Raw genomic sequence first — 22544 nt, 5'->3', positions numbered from 1 at the left:
TCTTAGGAAACGGCAAAGACGACAATGGAGAGTTACTACATGTAACCATAAGTGCCGTTTCAAATCAATTTCAAATCGCTTTGCTGACCGTCAGCATTAATAGTAATTTCCCGGTCTAATCAATGTGTGAAATAAGGCCCTTCTGATCGACCGAGACTAGATTTCTCTCGTCGGTCTAAACTTACAATTATTCAGCCCAATGCTCTGGTAAAAATGTAGACATGTTCCATACATCTGAGTAAATTGACCGCATCTAAAAATCTCGTTTTCAAAGTAAGCGTTACATTTAGACTTGACAATTATTTTTAGAACATTGAATTATCGTATCGCAAGCTCAAAGCGCTGCGTTGGCACATATTCTTACTAACTAAAACAGCCACAGCTGTCGATGCAAATTGTCTGGTCACGTTCAATCCAGTTTGGGTTGGTGACATGATGTCTAGTTGGGGTTTTGACTTATTTCATAAACAGGTCTAATTGAAAATGACAGGCACTGGTACTCTATATTGTCAGTGTGATTAGTGTGGCTGAAGACTCGACATGAATCCAGTGTATGAAATAACCCCCAAAACCCATCCAAGCGTTAGGACTGGTAACCTTAACACACAGCTAGGTGCATCACAGTACCTCATTCGGATATTATTTCTAACTGTAGCTAAGGGCTATCACCACAGATTATGGTCTTCCAGATTGTCCACTTCGAAGAAATTCTGACTTACCATTCTGGACGTGAAGTGTTATGTTCACGTGGAAATGGAATGTTTTGGTCGAGTGGACTTGACGGCTTCTATAGACGTCGACATGAAGTGACCAGCATTCATAGTCGTGGAATACTAATGGTCAACTTGGAAAGGACCATATCCACCAATCTGACCACGTAAATATCATCCCAGATGAATTAACCCACATTTGGTGGCTACGTGACTTGTGAAAGCGATATGTGACCTCCAACGTGGAAGGAATTGGACAACTACTCCCTGCTTAATGACATCCTTCTTAATGAAAGACTTGTATTGAAGTCTTGCGTCTTCTTGTCAAACATTTGAAAGAGGCGCTCAGAGGTTAATTTGAACTGCGTGACGCTAATAACAGAAACATTGATAAACTGCTTTCATTTAATTATTCTAACCAACACTGAGAAACTGACGAAACTGTTCTGAACACGTCATTGTTATTCTCGCTTTTTGGTCGGGGTCGTCGGTTTCCTTTGACGCGTGTGAAATCAATCACTGCCATGCGATGATAGTGTGTTTATTTCTTGAATTTATTTTTGAGACATTTGCTGAGGTAATCATTCATTCTTCGTAACTAGCATTCCCGGATATCACTTTTGATGTGGCGGTGTTCTGTTTTAAATAAATGTTGCCTTAGTTGTGGAATGACATACATTAGGGTTCACATGTTTGTTCAATAACATTACCCACAACTACTCATCTATTGTGTGTGACCAGTGATTGATATTGTGATCAACGATTCGATGACACAAAGTCATTAGGAGGATTTGGATTGAATCTGGTTTTCAGTCCACTCATGCGTCTAACTTTCATTGGATCATACGGTCAATCTCGCTGAAGTGGCTGCAACATATCATCATGATAAATATCGTGTGAAGTCCATTCCTCGTGTCCGCTGCAACGGTATTTAGAAAATATTGCCTCAAACGGCGTAAAACTGAACTCACTCATTCACTCACTCAAAGTGATGCAAAACACTGTATGCCAGCTATTTGTAAGTGTTAGCGTTGTAAATATCAGCGATTTCGCAAGATGCGACTAATGAGATGTTTAGGCTAGACATGCGGTTGAAACATTTAATTGAATGTCAAATGTGTAAATCGATGATCATTAGGCCAATCATGAATCTGAAGTCCAGCTGTCACTTCGATCATGCTCATGCATATAGCAACAACAGACAACGACGTTTCTACGTGCAAAGTGTGTGTACTCTTGTCACTTTCAGACGTTCAAATAAGAATTTGCCTTTAGCAACAGATGCTTCTCTTTAGAGACGACTAACGGGATCGGATGGTCAGGCTTGTTGACTTGCTTGAGACATTAGTGTATCCAAACTGTGTGGATCGATGTTCATGATGTCAACCACTGGATTGCATGATCAAAACTTGATTACTTCCACAACATTGTTACATAGTGGGACATTGCTTACAACAAATAAACTGATCTATTTCGACCGAATTACCACATGCAAGAGCTCCAAGAGACCAATTCCCGATTCAAATCTGCATCCAGGAAAATTCTGTGAGCAAGTATCGAGAAGGACAAAGGCGTCTAACATAAACGGACGAATCGTTCACTCACAAGAAGGCTGACTTTTCTAAATATGTAATCAGTATTCTGCGTAGGAGAGACGAACTAAGGCGTTTGTGTTAAATCAGCCATTTGGTCGAAAGAACATTGGTTTACGATGACACGTCTTTGAATAAGCAGGGCTTGTAATCACATTGTCTCTGACTGTTTGTGGCCATTACCTTTGATAAAGGTACAGATATATACCAGTAGACGTCTATCCCAGAATAACCCATATGCATTGCGTATCTGGCGATGTACCAATTACTTTAGCTTTCGGCAAAGCTTTTCTTGGGTCCGAAGACCATACGCTGTGATTGATTGGTGGTAGTGCAAGTACAAGAAGAGGGACAACGCTTATGGTGTGGTCAGCTTTTGTGATGTGGAGACGGGCACTGGTCTGGTAACGCGTTGCGGTATGGGTCAGTGTTTGAATTTTAATGAAAGTCCCATTATCTTTTCACTTTTATATTTACATTCAGACCTTAAAACATTGAGGGATAGTGAAACTGTATAGTTTACTGTAATAACTCTATTGTCCATATTTTCATCTGGTTTCTGGAGTGATTGAGTTAATATTTAACATCACATCGGCAATATCTCAGTCATATCGTGACGAGGACATTCAACAATGAAAAAGATCATATGTACGTTATAAAACCTATCAACGAAGGACAGTAAAACAACTAGAATATCACAGTTAGAATTAAAACTACCGTGGTAAGTTAAAAGTAATATCACTATTCGGACAATATAATATAAAAACAGGCTATAGATTGCCAACAACTGTAGATCACCATACTAGGGACCATGGGGACTTACTGTATCTTCGCTTCCTACATGGACCCTAGCTGGATTTACACCTTTCCTTCAGATGTTAGCAATTTGGTCACATCCAGCCATAAATTAAATATACACATATAGTACGTAAAAACAGTGAAAAGTCTAAATGTACTTGGATCTGGTTTCTCGGGGGGTCAGTAGGGTAACCTGGAAGCTTCCCTACACTCAATCGTCATGCTGAAGACCTGGGTTCGATTCCGCACATGGGTACAACGTACGAAGCCTGTTTTTGGTGTCCCCTGCAGTGATGTTGCTGGAATGTTGCTAAAAGCGGCGTAAAACTAAACCCACTCACTCACTAACGGTTTCTGGACTATCCTCAAGTTTCACTATAACCTCAGAAGGTGAGATACATATTTTCGCACTAAAATTATTGTAAATCACCATTTTCATTGCATTGGTAAAATTTCAAAACTTGTCAAATGTGATTGATTAATAACTTTGTCAGAGCGCTTGACACCAGCGGTGTTCCTATCCCGAATCGCTCATTTTAGCGTCTTTGATGACGGCGGCAGTATCCACAAGGTAAACTATAGAAAAATGTATATGTTCTTCACATCTAAAGCAAATAAATATGCCTGTGTTACCTCGGTGCATATGTACTCACTCAAGCCCTCACAACGAGTGCTCTAATGATTCGATACTACTTTGGGATCATAAGGGATTGGCACCCACACATGCACGCATGTAACTACACGCACACACACACACAGACACACACAGTCGCACGCACGCACGCGCACACATATATGTGAATGTACAAATGACACAGCGTACATCTCAAAGGGCACACGGAATGATACGATGTCAGTTTAGGTCCACGGATTTCGGGTAAGACGTGTACCGTGTATTGCTAATTTCAGCGCGTGACTGAAGCTGGTGCACGTGCTGCAGCAGGAGAGAATGTATTCCTCGTAATGAGAATTCACAGATTATCAAGAGAGAGAGCGTTTTGGTTTTCTTATTGCCATTTTCTTACTACCTCAATCAACATCAACATCGTGGGTAGTGGAGATATTTACCACAACGTTAACTGCCTGCAGAGAATCGGGGCGTAAATTCGGTGCATGTCCAGTTCGGTACTTGTTTTTGTCCCTTACGAATTTGAACGAGTCCAGGCATTCGTGATACAGATCGGGAACACACCTGGGTCAATACGTGATGTTGAGGTCAGTATTTCTGTGTTGACCAGTACTTCAGATGTTTAAAGTGACAACGTTTCATACCTTTTCGAATGGTATCATGGTTGCCAGGTGACGGTTATGAACCAATAGTCACTGCAGGGATAACACATTTTTCGATCTAACCGTCCCCAAATTAGTCAGCTATTATGACAGTCAACAGCTGTGACAGCTGAGCACAATTGCTCAGTTGGTCCAGTCTAGACAAGTCACGCGGTCGAGAAGTTTAGAGTCAGAACTGCTTTTTGAAAATGCGTTTGTCACCGGAAATCTAGTCACGTAAGTAGCCCCTCGCATTATGGAGTGCGTACACTGTGCGGAGACCTATTGAAGGATAACGTGAACATTAATTAATGTTTGACTGAACGATTTTATGGTAACACACACATTATGATACCATATAGTCTCATATCAAATGATGATTTTTTTGTCTTTGTATTTTTTTTTTTTTTTAATAGTGTGGTGTTTTTTAATAGTGTGGTTGTTAACGTTTCATAATGCGTTTGTTCATATATTTTGCATCAGATTTTGTTTGTTGTTTAGCGCAACATTCAGCAATATTTAGAAACATGGCAGTTGTATTTTACGAAGAATGGCATTTGTAAGCAGACATCATACTGTTTTTCGACTGCATTTATACAACCATAATAAAATATGAACCTGCACATTTGTTAGATGAAAGTGCATTGAACTGTCTAAAATTGTGTGGGACGATTTACAGTTTTAGATCAAATATGTGAGTAAGAAAACGGTTGTTTCAAGGACAATCCTGCTGACATAACAGCTTTTGTAATATTGTCATAATTATGTATTTTCAGTTAATTCAAATTAATTTTATAAACCGGGGTTCACATGACACAATATCCATTTCTTTCGGTCCCGGGGTGAGGCTGCACGTCTTTAGACATGTATGTGCAGATACGTCCCTTAAGAACATTAAAAGTCAGATGCACATTCGTAAAGGTCGACCAACGGAATCGGGTTGTCAAGCTCGCTGACCTGGTTTACAATAGTCATCGTATTCCAACTGCGCAGATCGATGCTCATACTGTTGATCGCTGGATTGTCTGGTCCATACTCAATTACAGTCAATCACAGTCAAATATAAGGAAATCGGCAGGGACCGAGATGTCAGTTCGACACATCTGAGAATTCGTCTCAACCGAGTTCGAGACAATGGGGTTCGACTGTATTTACAATGAGTGAGTGAGTGAGTTTAGTTTTTCGCCATACTCAGCAGTATTCCAGCGGTTTGTAGATAATCTGGACCAAACAATCCAGTGATCAACAACATGAGCATCAGTCAAGTCAGCGAGCCTGACCACCCGATCCCGTTAGTCGCCTCTCACGACAAGCGTAGTCGCCTTTTATGGCAAGCATGGGTTGCTGAAGGCCTATACTACCCTGGACCTCCACGGATCCAATTATTTACAGACCCGCGCCATATATCTGGTATACTGCTGAGTGCAGCCTTAAACAAAACACCAGCCATCAGTATGGTCATTTGGCCCGAGATGATTATCACTCCCTTGACAACAGGATGGAGCGTCACGTGACAGTGCCAGGAGTTGCTAATGACCGTGTCAGTGGTCCATCGGGTCAGCACTGTTCAGCATCATCAGGCTGGTTTCTCATCATAGAATACCTGCACCTTGACGTTGGTGAGTAATGATTGTTTACTTCTCATCGTTATTTCCTTGTATTGACATTTACAGTGTTGAATACACCGTGTCTTGGAAAGAGGTCAAATGTAACATAGGTTGTTCTTTCAATTACGCTTTCTTATTAAAGCAGAAAAAATCGTTTGTATTTGAATCCCATGGTGGACTGTTGAATATGGCGTGTCTTCTGGAGACGGGGCTTTATGTAACATTGGTTATTACAGGTTATGTTGTATCAACCTTTATTTCAATACTGAAAGGCCTCAGGCCTATAGTATAAAGACATATCATATTACACATCATATAAAATCATATAATATCATGATGTCATATCATACCACATGTCATACCATATCATGCAATATCACGTCATAATAGGTCATTTCATATCAGATTATACCACATCATGTCTTACCATATCATATCCTTTATATTCTAACATTCGAAATCATGTCATACCATATCATGTCATACTACATCATATCATGATATCACCATACTAATGCATTGGGCGACCGTGTCACAACTGGTTGGGTCTATTATTGTGAAGGGTGCGCCTTTGTCAGGTGATTGTTAAAATGTCCGAACAGCCGAGACAAGGTCGGCGTTTGACATCTCAGTGCCGAGAAGACCCCAGCAATGTGCTAACGTCCTTTAAACAGTTAACTGCACATGGTTTAATGTTTCCTATTCGGGCTTTCAGGCACCGAACTCCAATATGTAATGAAGTTCAGGTCAAGCTGAATAACTCGCGTCCTTTATTATTAAAGTAGAAATATTTCATGATTTGTTGTTGAATCCCTGCGCGGGCTGGAACCCGCACTTCCCACGGTAGGGAATCACATCGCTAGCAAACAGCCAGCGCTCTTACCCACTCGGCCATCAAACGTCCACAAAAGGGCCCGAAAACGTGTTGTACGGACCATGTAATTTGGACGTGAGTAAAGTAGCACTTCTGCCTTTGGTTTTTGGAGTGAGTGAGTATGATTTTTCGCCGCTTTCTTTGCGGGGTGGGGGGTGGGAGGCAATATTCCATTAAAATCACTGTGGGAGACACCACCATGGGCTTCACATGCAGTACCCATGTCGAGAATTGAACCGGGTCTTCGGTGTGACGGGCAAATGGTTTAACCATTCGGCTACCCTACCGCCTGTCGGTCGTTACATATTTTAAAAGTTACTAGTATGTTGTTTACTTATTTTAGATTGTATGTACGTATCCATACACGTACGTGCGGTTCGTGTATCTGTGTATATGCAAGACTGTGTCAAACTGTCATGAATTTTGCAGGAATACAGACGAAACATTAGAGCAAACGTTATTGATAAGGAACGTTATGACACATCTTCCATGAATTATATACAACCGTACGCATCACGAACCTCCAAAAGGCATGTACATCGATTTTGGTTTTGTTTTAATTAAACACCACAAGGTGTAGGCTAGTGGTTAAAGTATACACTCCGGGTTTGATTCCCCACATGGAATTCTGTATGAAGCCTATTCTGGTGTTCCCCTGATATTGTTAAAACAATGATAAAGGTGGCGCAAAACCACACTCACTCACCTATGACAGAAACTGAAAACATATCATGGCAAACCCGTGAAGATCAGGGTTAGAAAAACTCAGTGACATGCTTGTCGTGACAGGCGACTAACGGGGTAGGCTCGATCACTTGTCCACTCATGTCATCTTAACTCAAATGCGTAGATCGATGCTCATGATGTCGATCATTGGATTTTCTCTTCCAGACTCGATTACAATGAAACCGCTCCTATGTTGGAATATTGCTGAGTGTGGCGTAAACCAACAAGGACAACCAAAATGAATGTCATAATGATAAACAAGAAGAAAGATACCATGTTCAAAGTTTGGCGTTTACAACGTCAAGAACGCTTGTGATAGCCCGTGTTAAGGCATACGTCGCAATCTGATGTAAGTGGATCGTCGGCGAGATTCGGACAGATGCTTAACATCGACGATATAGGTTGTTCAAAACGTCTAAGAGTGACAAAATTGACCATGGACCCATTCCTCAGAGCGGTGGCAATGACGGATAGCTCTCAGACTGCCGACACTGAAACCGTCTCTGCAGAAGGAGTTGGCGTGCAGTTGTTTTTCGACTGACGTTCCGTCACGTCAATGCTAGGTGTTGATGAAGCAGACAAAGACGACAATGGAACAATCGACGCTGGTGTGATGTTCTCAGACGAGGGCTAGTTCACACTTGACTTTCACGACGGACGAAATCGAGTTCTGAAATGTCGAAGTGTTTTCTGAACGTCAATCTTCAACTGTAAATTTGAAATTCGGGTTGAAGTGGACGAAAGTGGGTTCTGTGGTGGTGTGGCCAATGGAATTATTACTTGTCTGTACTGTCTGTACGGTATCCATGGGTTGAAGAGTTTGCTCATTATGCCGAAGACCGGGTTCGAGTCGGTACAGAGTGTGAAGCACAAATCCAGAACCCCTTGTCATGGCTGGGGTATTGCTAAAAGACCTCTAAAACCATACAAAAATTTTGTCTCGAATGTCACCAAATACGAGAGGCGGGTACAACACATCATCTAATCGCCAGCATACAAAGTCAGCCTGTCAGTCAGTCATATCATGAGTAGGACTTTTTCAACGACACCGGTATTGACCAACAGGTCCGAAGCATGCCTCAGAGACTTCTTGAGGGTTTGACCAACAGGGTAGTTTACAGGAGATATTGAAGAGAGCTACTTCAAGGCGTCAATTTCAGTAGTAAAATACTGAAGCTAATTTGTTACTTGCACGTTATTGTCTGACCACAAAGACAGTTCGTGACTGTAGTAATTGTTGGTCACCTTCACACGCGTCGTGACCATCCATTGTCCGTAATGATTATTATCGAAAGAAAGAAGAGGCCGTATGGTCCTGGTCACTGCCCCTTGAGCGGCCTTCACCCGAGAAACTGAAGTTTGACATCACGTTGTCGAACTCGAGTTTGAGAGTGTAAACATTCCAACAACTGAAAGAGCTACACTGGCTCCCAGTGAGACAGAGAATTATCTTCAGACTTCTAACACTTGTGTACAAGTCGCTTCATGGGCTTGCTCCGATGTACCTGCAAGAACTGACAACCATACAGCAACCTGGACGTACACTGAGATCTGCAGTCCAGAAAATGCTGACATTTCCACCATTTCGGACCAACACATATGGTGGCAGAACCTTCAGCAGAGCAGGCGCTGATCTGTGGAATGAGCTACCAGTGGATGTCAGGCGATCTGAAAATTTCAGCACCTTCCGGTCCATCCTCTTCAAAAGAGCTTACGACTGAGCTCTCTTGAGCAGGAGTATTTTCTGGACAAGCTGGCGCTATATAAATGCATAATTTATTATTATTATTAACTCGCCAACAACGCCAGTTTCAGAGTCATCAACGTGTTGTCTAGAAATAGGATCGGTCTCTATTCTACCAGCTTTTCCGTAAGACTTAAGGTGTTGTCAAAGTCGAGTCTCAGAAACGACCAATCGCTGCCAACGAAATTGCCACGTGACCGCACCGATGGAGATATTGCGCTCAAATGACAAACGTTTGACAATATGTGTTTGATGTGTGAAACCGCGATTTTGACAACTTCGACAAATTCGACAACACGAAGGCCGCTTTAATGATATACCTGGGTCAAGATTGGCACCTGGGTGAAGATTCCTGGTTGGAGGGTGAAAACCTTTGTTTCTGCGCATACCGTGTGCGACGGTATGTCACAGCAGGAGCGCGTTTCTGTTAGTTGTCATCTTATGCAGCCATTTCCATCTTACTTTGAACCATACTTCGCGGTATTTTAGCCACACAACCATTTATCCTCAGTTGAGCCTTGGTAAGAGTTGTCTCCCTTTATGAAATTTAATTTGGGTACGCTGGTTAATTTGAGATAATGTTGATCCCCTCTGGTAACGTAATTTATAAGATGTTTTATGCTTGAATATTATTATTAAATTTAGTATATTATATATGATTCAATAACTATTGATGATTAAATGTCTAAATTTTGAAATTCCTGTTTCTTCAGAAGTTAATTAAAGGATAAAATCCTACATACTGCCTCATAAAAAAATATGTCCATATCAATACTGAAATATCTTTAAAAAACACATGTTGAATAATAAAAGTAAAGTTTACCAACTGACTTCTAAGAGGACATTTATTGTCACAGCAGAACGTGCCACTTGTCAAACGCATTTTAATTAATCTATAATTAGATTGGGGACTAATCTTTGTGCCAAATTATGCCAAATTTAGCAATATCTTGTTATTTTGTAACCTATTCACAGAATGACCTACTTTTCAGACGATCCTAAATTTCCCGTGTGAAAGTAAAAATAGGCATCAGAAACAACTCTGGTTACACTGTATTTCAGTTCCTTGTTTCATAAAAAATGAAACTTACAACTGAATTTTGCTTTTATACTGTAATCTCACCGTATTTCTGTATTTTACATCAAGGTTTAGGCAGTATGCCTCAACTGAGAAATCGCAGACTGTCCCTGTTTGATGAGGTCGTAAAATGATTCACAATGCATCTGGCTTACTATTAACACCTGTTATGTTGTTTTTGCGCTGATTCAGTGTAGTTCTGTAACGCACAATGAGTTTCATATACTATCAGTTCCGTACCAGACCGCCAAAGTTTTCTAGCGCCAGAGCCTCGTTCTGAGATTTTCACGATTTCCAGGTTTCCGTTGGTCAGAGTTCGCTTTACGACACAGTACGCTGTACGATGTGTCTGCGAGGATTAGAAGGAACGTACTCCTGCAATTTGCAAGTGCTTAGCTGCATCAAATCATATGGATTGATATTTATGTATCCAGCTAAATGTACTAGTCAAAAACGTCTGGACTGGTTATCACACTAAGTTGCGCAATAGGACGGAACCGGGTAAACAGGAAACGAGACTGTTCAGTAATCAATGTTTTGACTTGATAGATGCTGATATGTTGGACTGTCTGGTCCAAACTCAGTAATTTAGCTGGAATTGTGCAGCGTTAAACGATAAACAAACGAACATAATTTCAGGCCTTTAGCGATTTTAAAATTATAGTTCTAAACCGCTCTTTCATAAGCCATGGGCGTTTGTGACACAATTTGTTTTACAATCACCCTGGCTGCTGCAGCATAAGGTAGAAACATGCATGACTACATAAATTCACACATTAGCGCCACTGACGCAGTCTCGCGCCGCCCGAGGCATCACCCATGATTGTCCTTTATTGTCTCACATGGCCCTATCTTACGTCAGTGAGGCAATGAAAATCTTTCTCCTTGATGGAGTGGGTAACGATGACGCTATAGCGACCGTCTGTCATGGAGAAAATGAACTGATTCTAAAACATTTTGAAGGTGCTTTGGATGTCTATTTGTTATCTATTGATGCCATCTTGCTGTTGTTTCTAAAGGATGTTTAAACACAGCTGATGGATCCACGGGGATCGTACGCATTAGATGACGCCATGGGAAAAAAACGATATTTAATACGTTGATGATAAATGTATGTATCGAATTCATTGTACACTAATGGCCTAGCGTCTAACTAATTGCCAGTAATCTATAGGGTTCACGCGTCACGTCAAACACCCCGGTGCGATTCTCCATATGAATGAAATGAGTGACGTCCATTTCTGGCGCCTCCCACCCCATTGCTTGAAAATTGCTAAAAGCGGCGTAAAACTAAATACACTCATTCACTGACTGACACACTTCAGTGCGCTACTGGTGCATGCTTAAAACCTGATGTTACATACATACTTGTGTAACATATTATGAAGGTCCGGGGTAGAATAGGTCTTTCGCAGCCCATGTCTGCGACTAACGGGATCGGGTGGTCAGGCTCACTGACTTGGTTGGCACATGTCATCGCTTCCCAGTTGCGCAGATCGATGCTCATGTTGATGATCACTGGATTGTCTGGTCCGGACTCGATTATTTACAGATCACCACCATATAGCTGGAATATTGCTGAGTGCGGCGTAAAACCAAATTCACTCACTCACTGTAAGCGGAAGCGCGTGCTCTGCGTGTGTTGTCGGGGGTAATGTATGCTGTATGCTCGTTGTAAGAGTTAACGTATGACATGGCTCCTTGTCAGAGGTAATGCATGTTGTATGGCTTTTGTAAGGGTAACGTATACCGTGTGCTTGTTGTAAGATTTAACTTAAAAACGCATGCTTGTTCGGGGTAAAGTATGCCGTATGCTTGTTTTAAGACGTAACGTATGACATACGCTGATTGTCAGAGGTAACGTATGACATACGCTGATTGTCAGAGGTAACGTATGCCGTTTGCTTGTTGTAAAACGTAACGTTTGCCATGTGCTTGTTGCAAGAGTTTTAACCTATGCCGTATGCTTGTTGTAAGACGTAACGCATGGCATGTGCTCATTGCAAGAGGTAACGCGTGCCGTTTGCTTGTTGTAAGAGGTTCAAAGTATGTCGTATGCTCGTTGTAAGGGGCGGCCAAGTGGATTCATTGGTTAGGCTTTGATGAATCCCCACTCCCGAATCGTAAATTGTACATGTATCTCATATCGATTTCTGAAGTTTTTGATCAAGTGCCAACAATTACAAATCGCTGCCACTTAACCCAGATACGGCCTTAAACAGTAAATACTGCAATATACACAGGCAATACTGGACCTAAATGCTGGACCATCACAGAGCACCAACCCTTCAACGTATTAAGTTACTTAGACACCGACAAACCCAAGGCATGGATCGATGTTAATACTATTGGGACAGGGCTTTTATGCCACAAGAGCGATTATCTGTAGTAAGATGAAAAATAGCATGCATGGCAAAAACACCCCCCAAACACCAGTATAGATAAACGAAGACTGGTTCGAGGGCACACGTACTGCTTGTAAGGGTTTACGCACAGGAAGACGTGTAGGTCCTACATGCCAGCAAATTCGGGTTGGGAACACAGCATTTGCATTGCAACGAAAGGTATGTCAAAAAAGTACATTCATTCAAAGACTCATGTCTTACGGTGTATGTTGGTCTCCAAACAAATGAAATTATTGTCATATGGTATCAGAATGAATATTAAATACAGAAGTAATTAGTAGGCACACAGGTTAGAGCATGATCATAATGAATAATAATGATTGTGCTCTTTAAACCAACAGCTGTTCGTTTGTTTTACGTGTTTCAAAGTTGTTTGATGCCGCATTCGACGATCTATAAAAAGCTCGAGTCAGACAGAGACCAGACACTCCAGTGATCGATGCCATAGCAACTGATTTACGCAGCTGGGAAACAATGACGTGATACAACCAAGTGACGCTAGACTGACCATCCGATCCCTTTAGTTGCTTCTTACGACAAGCATTGGTTGCTATCAACAGTTCTAACCCGCATCTTCGCGGATTTCTCTTAACTCGTTATTGTCTTTAAACACGACATTGTCAATTCCACAGGCAGCTTCCCTGAACCATTACTCGAGCATCATCGGTATTCTTTCAAAACCGATATCGTTTTTCTCGTCCCGACTGTTGGTCACGGTACACAGTGCCCAGTGCAAATCATATCATCACTGACCACTACTCCATGAATTACGTTGTCACTCAGTTACCGTACTGAACAGCAGAACAAACGCGAGTTTGGAAAAACTGAAATCTCATAAAAGTAAGCGTTCGTGTATATGTCTTCTATTTGAAGATTTCAAACAGTGAAAGTTTCGTTTATTTAGCTGTTCAGTATATTTCACGAATATGCTAAAAGGTATGGTCATTTGTTCTGATGCAGGTAATCAATCCATATTCAACACAATACCCAATAACGGCTTAAACGAAGGTTGGGGATATTTGTGAAGGTTATCTTGAAATGCAATGCTCGAATCACACAGCAAATGCTGTATATTGATTTAATAGGAATACAATGTTGATGGTCATTAAGAAAATGACAGCTGACTGCAGGTATATCTAAAGATTAACGTCATCGATCGTGTGCGCAAAAGTAAGCCGTAATAGAAGATTGTGAGCCCACGCAAAGAAATGATTACTAGTTTCGTCAATCGATTAGTTGATTTGCACCTGTCGAGAGTTACTGTCAAACAAATCTGTCAAATAACCAATTCAAACACAAGGAAACAACGCATGTAAATAAGAGCCAAAGTCAATAATCGTTTGTTCGTGTCAAGAGTTCTGATACCACAGACACTCCACGACCCTGGCAACGTGGACAGATGTCGTAATTTGACCCTTCGCCAAACTGTCACCTTCTGGCAAATTGCGATGAAACTCCCCAATATATTGAACAAGCGTGTTAGCGACATCGATTTGTATATCAACACTGTTGTAAGTTTGTCAGTTCTCATGGGTATCAGTGAGTGAGTGAGCGAGTTTAGTTGTACGTCGCACTTAGCAAAATTCCAGCTATATTGCGACGGTCTGTAAATAATCGAGTCTGGACCAGACAGTCCAGTCATCAACAACATGAGCATCGGTCTGCAATTGGGAACCGATGACATGTGTCAATCAAGTCAGCCAGTCTGACCACCCGATCCCCTTTGTCGCCTCTTACGACAAGCATAGTCGTCTTTTACGGCAAACATGGGTTCCTGAAGGCCTATCCTACCCAGGACCTTCACGGATCTCATGGGTATCAGGATCAGGACAGTGAAGGATTTGGCGGATCCATAACTTTACAGAATATATGGATATATTTTACATCAGTTCGAGAATAAGTTACACTGTTTGGAGAGTGCATTATACGTCAGCGCAATAATAAATTATAATAGATGGTATCAAAAAGAACCCCAAAACAACTAAAGCAATCAATCAGTTGCAATGGACCTAAGTGGGAGGGTATACGGAGAATGCTTGCGTGGGCGCGCGCACAAACACGCACACAGAGAGAGAGAGAGAGAGAAAGAGAGAGAGAGAGAGAAAGAAAGAGAGAAAGAAAGAAAGAAAGAGAGAGAGAGAGAGAGAGAGAGAGAGAGAGAGATGTACGTCTTAAAGGCGACACTTAATCCCATCCCATTCTGTCTTACCTTGCAAGGTGTATCTATATTGAATAAGGCCTACCGGGTCTGAAAGACCAGGGGTGTTAGGGCTGCCCAGTGTTTACAACGTTCACTCCATGCAATTCCCCACGTGGGTTTTAAGGACAAAATGTGCCAAGCCCATTTCCAGTGTCCCTCACCATGATATTGCTGGAATCTCGCTAACAGGGGCGTAAAATTAAACTCACTCACTAACTCTTAATACCTACATAATGAGTTCCTACACTGAAATTATAAAAGTATAAAATACAATATAACAGAAAGACAAAAGTAAGATAATAACCTTGTTTTTTTCCTTTTAAGATCTGATTCTATTATATTTTTTATGTATTTTGCTATCTTACCACTTTTTTATTCCCCCACAGAGTTTGAATATTTCAATATAAGCAGTCTCGTTGCCAATGAGACAGGTGATTATTTTCTCTGAGATGCTTTTAGATAGTTAAAATACATCTCATCCTATTTCAACCACACACCCTTAGGGTTTCAAATCAAAACCAGCCAGGAATTAAGTTATAAAAACAGTTATTTTTCAGTGGGCGAGTTACCGCGTGTGGCAAATGCCTTTCAGTGAAACAGTTTGACCAATCAGCACATTGCGTAAAATGGTGAAGTTCTTGTGCGGAAAAAATATAATATCTACCATTAAGCCCCATAACGGTAAAATCAGACGAAAGAAAAAATAATAAAAATTTTACTTAATGTTTTTTTGCCTGTTAAACATGCACCTGTCTTGAAAATAACACAGGTTTTCTTGTATGAATCAGTGGATGTATTAGATGTGAATGCATTAGCTTGTCAACCCTCATAAGCCAAGTTCTGTTAACATGTTAGCCCAACCTCGCAAGTGATTACTGCACGGAAAGTGCACCAGTCGTTAGTCAGACATTGGGTGAGTGAGTAAGTTTGATTTTATGTCGCTTTAAGCGATATCGCGGAGGGGGACAACAGAAATTGACTTCACAGATAGCGAGTTATCGTAACATGCAGGATGATTGTCGAACGTTAATGAAGAAAATAAAAATGGGAAAGATTCTATTTGAAAAATATAGTACCAGATAATTTAATGAAGGCCACAAGGGTTTGCACATACAGTGGGAGCTGCCCAAACCGGCATCTGTCCAATCCGGCAAGTTCTCAACGGTGGCATGAAATCTCAGTCCTGTCTTTGGCTTGCACCTATATTGTCTGCTCTTTGAAACTGCCTGCCCAATAGATATACATACAACTGTGCTGGGGCTTCGGGCCGGAGGTTATTTCGAACGTTGGCTATGATGACAATTTGCATTTGTCGTTCCTTCATTTGTCCTCAGTTTTCGGTTATATGATGTAAATTCTACATTCACATGAATGGATAGGATCAAGAAATTTAACGAAGGTGATAATCTAGGAGAAGAAACAAGAACTGAGTTATACTATGAATTGCTAAGAACTAACTTTATTTCATGTGAGTGAGTGAGTTTAGTTTTACGCCGCACATAGCAATATTCCAGCTATATGGCGACGGTCTGTAAATACTCGAGTCTCGACCAGACAATCCAGTGATCAGTAGCATGAGCATCGACCTGCGCAATTCTTCTCAGAATGGACACGTGAAGGTCCGGGATAGAATAGGCCTTCAGCAATCCATGCTTGCCATAAAAGGCGACTATGTTTCTCGTAAGGGGCGACTAACGGGGTCGGGTGGTCAAGTTCGCTGACTTGGTTGACACATGTCATCGGTTCCCAATGGAAACAGGAATGGTGTCTTCGTTGCCTGGCTCTTAAGGTATTATTTCCTCTGATATACATTAACATTCAGTGACAACGATTGTATACCATGTAAAACTGCCTACTCCACAAGTATATTTTATTCGGAAAATCTTTTATAAGCAACGGTTAACCCGACACCAAGATCTAGTGGATGTTTAGCTTCCACACGCCTGGTAACTCTACATCTTCACTAAGAGATGTGACATTTAGGGCTCACAATTGACCCCGGTCGTGATGGTATAAATCATATCAGTGTTCCAAGATACAGCCTGACACGTTCTGATGTCTGCCTTCGGCGTTCAATATTCTGCAAAACGTGTTTAGATGCTTATGTCTTCGATTGGATTATTTATGATGCAGACTTGTATTCAGTTCTTGTATTCAATGTCACTGCGTTTGGTATTTGTGAAAGTAATTATTTTTACTTGATCAGAGGTTGTGATATAATTGACATTGCTTTATTTGGTTACTTCGACCTGTTAAGATTGTGTTCTTGAAAACGAGAGTGAATGTCATTATGACACTGGATTTTATCACCGTTATTTCATTAAAATATCATTGAGAGATTTGTTTTGGATCGTATGCTACCGAATAAGTTTCACATTAGTAAGATTCCAATCTCTTCTTGGAACAAATCGGATCTTGATGATGGCGTATTGCCATGAGAACTTCAAGGAATACAAGTAGGGTCTTTCAGAGGGTTTAATAGCATATCTCCTATCCAATTATGTATGACATCAATGAACTGTATCTCTAGATTGTAAAACTAGCATCAAAGTCAAACTGACTTTGCCTTTTCAGTTAAACAATAACTTGTTTATATATTATTTTCTAAAAAACTGGTTTCTCATTATCTAACAAATGCCTTTACTACAAATGGATAAAAGAGTCCACATATACAAAATAATATCTTTCAGTTTTGACTATAAATCTTCACTGGCGAGATTCCCCTGCTCTGTGCATTATGTATATGTTGAAACTTAAGGGTTTCAAGCTGAATAATTCCTTTAAGACACATTTAGAAAGTTTGTCCATATATACTAGGCACACAAAAAGTGTGCCCACAAAATTTAAATGCTAAATTTATCAGACCTGTGTAGACACATAAGGATTTAAACTCAGAGATTAGTGACGTCAGTGGGTTCGTCCTTGACACGTGCATTCCGGGAAAGAGAAACAGAGCAGATGAATCCCACACAATACTGTCACTGTGGAAAGCTCAACCACTGCCTTTTCGATCGTTCAAAACATTACACGGTCATTGAAACGCATAGCATGCCAAGACTAACGTCTGCACAACGTCATGAGGTCATTGGGATGGTCCATGCGGGAATGTCTCAACGGCAAGTGGCTGCACATTTCCACTGCCACCAGAACACCATTTCTGCACAGGTGAGACGCTACCAGAACACAAACATATAACAACGCGAAGGCAGGACAGATGGATAAAGGTGACCCATCATCACTACAGGATTCAGACTGCGCAGTGATGACTTTCCACACCATCCCAGGACTTCATCGTGTTCACCCCAACACAGTTCGGCAACGTTTGCGTCATCACGGGATCAGACCACGACGTCTCGCCATACGACCTATCTTGACACAACGTCATCGACTAGCTCTTCGAATGTGGTCCCGGTAACGTGCCTATGGACGCATGGGAGTCTTGGAGAGGATTCGCTTTGGTGACGGTGGTGGTTCAATGATTATTTGGGGTGGAATAACAACACGCCAAAGAACGCCCTTGGGGATTGTTCAGGGCAACTTTACTGGTGTGGGCTACATATACAGGGATCAGGTTCTTCGACCTGTGGCATTTCCTTTTCTGCAACGCCATGGTCCTGGATTAACATTCCAACAGGACAATGCCCGCCCTCATACGACAAGGGTTGCTATGGATTTCTTGCAGCACAACAACGTTGACTTACTGCCTGGGCCTGCAAATTCACCTGATCTCTTCCCGATAGAACACGTTTGGGACACGATGGATCGACGTTTACGCCGTCTTCCTCATCCGCCAGATAACGTCCTTGACCTTGCAACAGAGCTTTAGAGAATCTGTCGTGATATCCCACAAGCCTTCCTTGCACGTTTGATAGGCTCTATGCGTCGTCGATGCATTGTTGTTCTCAATGCCGATGGTGGACATACCCGTTATTGAGCCTGTGACATGGTCGTTTGACCCTGTCTCGCTTGTGGACTCGTGACGTCATTGTGATTGACTTTTCATTTTAAATTCTCCCGACTTGTTATGGTCTCATGATCCCTCCATTAAAGTTGAAAAGTACCTTTGACATTGTTGTCTTACTTATCAACTGGGATAATATTATGACAATGTTCTTCATGTGGCCAGTATATGTTCATAAAGCTTTATTCTCAGAAAGTACGTACCACTTCCCACACATTGACTTAAACCAGAATCACTGTCTCTTTGGTCTGAATCATTACACCAGCAGTTACTGGGTACCCGATACGATGACCAATAATACTCCCACAGTACGGCTGGGCTTATAAGATCCCAGGGAACTGTAAGTGAATACTGAGAGCACACAAAGCCAATATTTAATGACGGTTTGTCGATTTGACGTCATGAATGTGATTATGTTTGATTAAGTATAACCATTATTGAGCTTGAAGAGGTTATAACAGATAGAGGGGTACATACATGTAAACTCGTCGTGTATTTTACGATTGCTGTGCCCTTCGATAAGGTACTTATGTGCTGAAAGTGAATAGTAGCCGTGGTGTGTATAACGGATTCATCAGGGTGTAAGTAGCTGTGCTCTGGGGTAAGGTATATGTGCACATATCATATCCATCGTATCCACCATATCCACCATATCCACCATATCTTTGAGCTATGACATTTTCTGTTTTAAGTAATAATATGAGAGATATATATATATATATTCAAAATAAAACGCATTTGGACTTTGTACTAAACGTTTATGACTGCAAACTTGATCTCGTTACCATATGGGTGTAATAATGCCGATGTGATGTGATGTAAAGCCCAACTCAACTCAACTAGAGTTCGAAGACCAAGTGATGGTCTAATTGGATGTGACCTTGGGTCAGCTCAGCTGGTCTTGGTCACACGAGCTCTCAGGTAAGATGATGTCACGCTGGTCTTATATTGTCTATGCTCTCCACAAAGTACAGACCATGAATGTTAGATTTACTGTGCCCTAAGTAAAAAGGAAACTTGTGTAGATCATAATGGCAGTGTCCCAAATTTGAATAAAGTGGTACGTGGTAGATTTCCTAAAAAATGTGATAATATGATGATGGTTTATGACAAAAATGGGAAAAGAAATTAGGTTAACAGTGTAAGGGAATTTTAATTTTTTTAGCTGGATATGGTTATATTTGGAATACAATGTAATCAAAACGCTGAGCCAGAAAACTATTTCATAACGTCACTGACCCAATGAATGAAAGACATCAATCAGCAGACATAGCTTGAATCAATCTATCTATCCTCGAAATGTCTGTATTATAAACGCTGGAAACCTGAACTGAGCAAAGAATATTATTTGTCAAAATCAGTGTAAAGAAATTCCGTGTAGCTTTATCTCGTTTCCGCTGCTCATCGCACGAGGTGTTTTCTTGAAACGATGTATTATATTCCTCGTAACCATAGAATTTGCAGTCTCTGTAACGATAATACTGCAGAAGACGAATACCATATTCTTTTCATGTCCCGCCTATGAAAACCGTAGAAAGAAATATCTAGCATCCTACTATTGAGCTCATCCAAATGAAATATAAATGACTATGTTATTAACAAGTGGAAACACTATTGAATCACAGAACCTGTCAGTGTACATCTATTTTGCATTTATACAAAGAAAATCTACTTTAAATTTGGAATTTGTAAACATTCCACCTATGCTTTTCTGGTGCTCTGTTGTAAATGTCGTATATATAAATGTACTATAGGCCTGTGACCTCTAAAGTACCGAATAAAGATTGATTGATTGATTGACTGATTGGCTGATTGACGTAGCACATATTACGTAGTGCTGAGTGTGGAGAAACGCGTTCAGATATTAGGTTATAACGCACGGCAGTAGTTTATTGTAGCCTTGTCATAGAACAGTGAGTGAGTGAGTTTAGTTTTACGCCACACTCAGCATTATTCCAGCTATATGGCGACCGGGCGGTCTGTAAATAATCGAGTCTGGACAAGACAATCCAGTGATCAACAGCATGAACATCGTTCTGTGCAATTGGGAACCGATGACATGTCTCAACCAAGTCAGCGAGCCTGACCACCCGATCCCCTTTGTCGCCTCGTACGACAAGCATAGTCGTCTTTTATGGCAAGCATGGGTTGCTGAAGGCCTATTCTACCCCGGGACCTTCACGGGTCTTGTCATAGAAGAATGACGGTGACTACTTGTAGGTGTTAAATATAACTGTTCGTGTAGAGTTGTGAATAGATATATTTGTATCAGGTATTTAATGTTTTTATGCTTTGGGATGTCAGTGTAATACCATAAAAATGCACATTTATTAATGCCTATGGTGTTCACCTTTTAATAATCCATCACGATCCGGGTTCGAATCGGTCTTGGTCAACCCATGCTTGTCGTAGGAGACGACTAGAGGGATCGGCGGTCAGGCTTACTGACTTGGTAGATGCATGTCATCGTATAGTTCCAATGGTCGATGTTCATGATGTCTATCACTTGACTGTCTCGTCCAGACATGTTCCGGGCTAGGCAAACTGACACACACGTACGCTGACACAGAGACACTTCATGCCCAGTATAATTGACACTGAACAATTTTGAACCCATAGCAAAAATCACTTTCCCCTCACCGAAAAAGTGCACCATGCCCAGCGGTATTACAAGTGCACTTCTGTTGCAGTGAGCATAGGAAGGGCACTTGAGGAGTACTCCAAATTTCAATTATTGATTACAACATTGACTTTACCGCGGCATTCAGATATGCACACACCATAACAAACGAACATCATGCAATTGAAACGGGGATAAAAATCTTCATACTGTTAAATCTGCTTAAGGCAATACGACCCTCAATCAGCGTCCACTAAATACATGTGAACACTTTGCACACAGAGAATTGGCACACATAATTATTTTTTTTTTTTTCCACGCTTTATCCTCTTATAGAGACTTTCTATCATCAGCGTTATGGGGGCGGCAATGGTGAATAGCCGCGGTTCAGTGTTTCATGATTGGAGTGCCTGACATTAGGCATTCTATTTAGCAATATCCTACACGCAGATTACTCGAATTGACAATTATCGAATGACAGACGGGACAAATTTGATCTGAATTCATAACAAGCATGTCTTTCTCGTTACTCATTTTGTTCACTCACTCCCTGCTTGTCGTAAGAATAAAAGAAGTAACAATAGGGCAGCAGCTGCTTGTTATTAGTGTCGACCAAAGTTCAAAGTCCCAATAGTGACCCATTGTCGTCAGTGACGATACATACTGAGGGAAAAAATAAGGGATCACATGAAAGGACAAGTTTTCCTTTTTTCAAGGTTTCTTCAAAAGCTTTGTAACACATATCTTGGGAAAACCTTGAAAAATTAAGGGAATTCATGTGATGCCTTATTTCTTTCCCTCAGTATATATGTAGGCTTGGTGCGGTGATTTGCAGCTCTTTATACACGAAATACGAATCTTACTAAATGTGAGATTCTACGCCCAGAAGCCGGAAATGGTTTACTTATCGAGCTGACTAAACCAACACTAACGTAGTTTATGTGTAATGCAGTGATCATC

Source organism: Haliotis asinina, chromosome 13 (genome assembly GCF_037392515.1).
Source record: "Haliotis asinina isolate JCU_RB_2024 chromosome 13, JCU_Hal_asi_v2, whole genome shotgun sequence".
Lineage (NCBI taxonomy): Eukaryota > Metazoa > Mollusca > Gastropoda > Lepetellida > Haliotidae > Haliotis > Haliotis asinina.
This window is presented reverse-complemented; position numbering follows the sequence as displayed.